Source organism: Lepisosteus oculatus, chromosome 18, assembly GCF_040954835.1.
Source record: "Lepisosteus oculatus isolate fLepOcu1 chromosome 18, fLepOcu1.hap2, whole genome shotgun sequence".
Taxonomy (NCBI): domain Eukaryota; kingdom Metazoa; phylum Chordata; class Actinopteri; order Semionotiformes; family Lepisosteidae; genus Lepisosteus; species Lepisosteus oculatus.
In genome coordinates, this window is record NC_090713.1 from 6,321,909 (window position 1) to 6,326,910 (window position 5,002).

At 36.8% G+C, this 5,002-nt stretch overlaps 1 pseudogene; it reads left to right on the forward strand.

Moving 5' to 3' along the window:
- Positions 1-999: 999 nt before the first annotated feature.
- On the forward strand, positions 1,000-3,199 carry LOC138223966 (endonuclease domain-containing 1 protein-like; annotated as a pseudogene).
- The last annotated feature ends 1,803 nt before the right edge of the window (positions 3,200-5,002 follow it).

Below are 5,002 nucleotides of genomic sequence, written 5' to 3' on the forward strand. Positions count from 1 at the left end.
CGGTAAAGACTTGGATGCATAAAATGTTTCTGCATAATTAAAATATTTATGATAAAGGTGGTGGGTTGTGTACTTTTGTCCAGCTGAGCAATCTTGCTTTTATAAAATATACCAACTTTTTAATATATAATGATTAACATGCTGTAATACACAGTTTAAATGTAAAAAGTCTAAAGAGTATACAAATTAATTCTCATAAATTCTATGATAACTATATTAACGTAATTAGGGGACACAAGGGTAACTAGAGAGATTAGTGTCTAGCCACAAAAACTTTCGCAAAAGTCTCTACAAAACTCAGTGCAGTTACAGGTCATTTTTTAGGGAGAACCTGCACAGGAGAAATAGAGGTATTTTTGACTGCAAAAACTAAAACCTTTTTTGGTGAGGTACGAATAGACAGAGCCCTGTGTTACGGTAAAATCACAAGCCAATGTAGAAGATCATCTCAGTTTTTGAGAGGTTCAGCCATTGTCACACAATTGCTCTACTCCAATATGAAGAAAGCAGCCCCACTGGGTGTCATATTTTACAAATCAGGCTTTCAGTACTTTAATCCCTTTCCTTCAAAAATCTTATTAAAATTGAATAAGATTTCGGGCACAGTGCAATTTATTTAAGGATTTTTACACAACATAACAAAGGTAACGCATAGCACTCTTGTGCAGATGCTTTTAAAGTTCATGAAGATATTTTTAATTTAATAAAACCTACAGATAACCACTTGTCTCCTAATATTTTTTAGAAGAAATAGCTTATAATGAAATTTCTGGCAAATTCAAACATTCGTCATATTTCAAGTAGATGGCTGCAGCAGCACTTCTCTCTTCAGCATGGAATAAACCTTTACTTGTTCCTCATCATATTTCCTTTACTCACCAATAGTGACATCACACTGTTAATTATGTATTTATTCAGATTTATTCAGTGGAAATGCCTGGCCTCTATAGAACAGGAAGGAACCTGTGTGTCTGGAGCCCATAAGCTGTTGCTCTCCCTTGCCTGCAACATGCAGTCTATCTCTGTACTGTGTCTGGCACTGGCTGTACTGTGCACAGTCAATGGAGAGGTTTTTAATGATTTCAATCAGTGTAACATATTTTTCTTTAGAAACACACCTGTGATAGGCCTGGATGAGGTGGCTCTTCCTGTTCCTCAAGATGTCCATCCCGGAACAATTCAAACATGCCTTTCAGCTAATGGGCAACAGTCTCCTGCCTTTGTCTGTCAGAGAACTGGGAATCAATACCATTTTGCCTCTCTGTATGACAGAGGCAGGCGCATCCCACTGTATTCTGCCTACGAGATGGATCTCCGTAAAGGAACAGAGGGGCGACAGGGCTATTTCAATGTTGAGCCACAGGTAGGTGCGCTGCTAGTTAAACTGTTTTAGAATTGACCTTTGACATGTGAATGTTTAAAAAAACATAAATACCAGTTTGTATGGATAATGTATCAGAGACTTTCATAATTAAATGGTTAACTTTTTAATAATCTATGTACCTTCTACGTTTCCCTTCTGTTGAGTACAGATTGGATATTTCTAATGAAATAACTATACGAATGTGCTATGTTTCACCTTGATTCACTTGGGCTTTCAAGACATAGTATAAATAATACAGTAGGACTGTTAGTCCTGTGTCATTGTTTAGGCACATTTGGAATGTAGATAATATACCTACAGTAATACAGTAATAAAGTGTGGTCTGCACAGCTACACTGCCCAATATTTCTCATGATTGCTTAACTTGGTTTTTATGTGATGTTACATGCATGAAGTCTTTGATCAGAATGTTATATTAGAAAAACTGAGAGAAAGCATGTCTGAGAATTGTATAGATTCATCTCCCATTAATGTAGTCTGTATGCAATGAATGAAGTAGTTTTTCACTATTGCAATCCACATTATTCTGTATTTAATCAATTACTCCTAATTGTTTTTAGTTTGTCCTCCAGATAGTTTTATATTTACAAATGAAAGCATTTCTCTTGAAAATGGATAAGCATTATTCAAACCAATTGTCCAAAATAAGGCATGTTCTGCATTTCAGCTGGTGCACAGAAGTCTTTCACAAACTCAGATGAGAGAGATTGATACCAAAAGACAGATTGCTAATTACAACAAGCAACAGTCATGCAACGAACGTATAGAGTAATACAGGCAAATGTACAAGCTGAAGTGGAGCCAGGCTGTTGATGAGGATTTCCAAAACTGGGACCGAGGCCATCTGAACCCTGCTGGTCATCACAGTGAGAACGTTGAGTCCTTGGCCACCTTCACTCTGACCAATGTGGCTCCCATGAGCAAAACCCTGAATACCCAACACTGGAACAAGTATGAACAGAGACTGAGGGGTAATCTGACAGCTGGCTGCTCTTATATGTATGTGGTGACTGGTGTGGTCCCTGGTCAAAACACTATGGTGAATCGTGTTAACATCCCAAGCCACTTCTGGAATGCCTACTGCTGCACCGATAACAATGATGTTCCTCTGAGGGCAGGGGGGGCTATAGCTGAAAATACAGATTATGGATATGTGGATGAAAAAGGTCTGTCAGACCTTCAACTGCAATTGAGGGATCTTTTACATGCACACAATTTTGATATATTTCAAAACTGTGCTCCACACCATATTTCATCAACTTGATAATTAGTCAAAATGATCATTTTTAAATTTATGTGACAAAGAGGAATATTAAAATTAAAATTTACAATTAATTGGTTGAATAAACATTTTCTGTAAGACAATACAATTAGTGACAAATAAAGGTTAATTCCGTGCTGAAAGGAAAAGAAAAGAAGCACATGTTGGCTGTTGAGCCTCACCTGAAGAAGGCTCCACAGCTGAAATGTTATGTCAACAGTTACTTGTTCCTTTGCAGCCTACACATGCTGATGTAGCTCCCTACTCAAACTTATACAATAAGTGTGCATTTCTGTTTTTTTTTATTTTAAGTTCCTTCGCTTTGGCTTATCAAATGATACGTAAAGACTTGTTTAATCTGTAACAGTATTTTTTGTCCATCAAGTATATGTATTTCAGATTTATTTCACTATGTGTGTAAAAAAGATAAGCACGTGTTGTATAGTGCTATTTCCATGCATAATGTGCTCACATACAGTGCTTTGCAAATGTATTCAGACCTTTCCTTCAGTCTTTAACCGCAAATGTATAAGTTTGCAGGAAATATCAATAAAATCCACACTGAAATATGTTGACTGCTTATCTGCATGAATTCCCCCCACACACAAACAGCACAAACAATAACTCCTACCATATTCTTTTGTGCAACCTCTGTACTAGTCTGTACCTTTAAAGGTAAGTCTACTTTGCTTTTCTTCCCACGATGTATTGTAGAGTGTTCTTTTTTCTGGGGGTGGCATCACTCAAACCAAACTAAGGACACCGTGCTGCAGAAACTAATCATTCTCATGTGCTTATTCGATGTTTATGGCTTGAAAAGTTGAGTTTGTGCTGGTTTCATTTCAGTCAGTGCTGTGGAAGCTCACACAACTGGTGGACCTTCTTGCATAAGGTAAAACCCAAGTCCAGTCTTGCTGGAATCACCCTGCACAGTAACAGTAAAGTTAAATTGTTTGTTGATTACTGGATGATGAAATCTGGATTAAGACAAAATATAGATTCAGTGCTGTTGTAAACCTGAAAGAGGCACATTGTGTACACCACAAGCTATATCAATATTCTAGCACATAATATAACTATTTTTATATATTAAGCTATGTAAGAAACAAATAAAAAGTAATGCTCTGATCGGGCTTTGAACCGCCTGGGTGCAGCACTCTACATTACAGTCCGAGAGTGTTTCATTGTCCATTACTTCTATTAGGACAATAAAAGTTTTTTTTAATAAAACGAATGTCCAACTTTTTTAACAAGAAGTAGTGTTCTTACCACATATTGTTAGAAAAAGATAACACATTTTAGCTTTTATGGGGTACAGTATATAAACTTTATAATGTTAGAACAAGTACGTTACAACTTTTCCAAAATACCCTCCATAAATCACCAAGTTAAAGACTTTGATGTATAAAATATTAACATGTATGAAGAAGGTGGAATATTGTTGTGTACTTTTTATATTTAGCTACATCTACTGCATATGCATCTGGTACTAGTTCCACTCAATGATTAGGTTACTGCATTGGCTTTACACAGTTACCTTGGTTTACATAGTAGGGGGTGCTGAGAAGCATTACTTCAGTCTTGTCACAGTTTAAATGAAACAAAATTGAGTCATCCAGGTTTTTTCTGTCACAGACACAATTAGAGAGTGCAGAATCAGTCTCTTTAAAGTCAGGTTTACGATGGAGGTAGATCTGAGTATCATCCATTTAGAAATGATCATCCAGAAGATATGATCTTTACATATACTGTATATTTACTATATACAGTACTTACTATATTTATATAGAGAAGGTACATCATTTTGTACTTCACAATGTACTCTATACATTTCCTGCTATTTCTATACTACAATATTATTTTTATGTGACACCAAACATTTGTAAATGACATGACTGTGAGCCTTTATGAATTCTTGTCCGGCTGTTAGCCGAAAGGTTGTTGCTCGGTGCCCACACAGGAGTGTCACCCCTGGCTAAATTTCCCCCTGGCCTTTACCAATCATGGCCTCCTAATAATCCCCATCTATAAAATTGGCGCATTGGCACACTATGGCTGCCGTTGCATTGTCCAGGTGCGTGTTGCACATTGGTGGTGGTGGATGGGAGTCCCCATTACCTGTAAAGCTTTTAGAGTGGAGTCTCTAGAAAAGCCCAATATAAGTGTAAGGGGTTATTATTATTCCTGTTATTTCTGTATTACAATATTATTTCTACGAGACAGCAAACATTTGTGAATGATATGACTATGAGTCTTTATAAATTCTTGTTCATGCTTTGGAGTAATTTTACAAAGTTGGGTTGCACTGACACATAGTGGCCCCAGCACCAAATGACAATTGTTGAGACTGCGTGCTT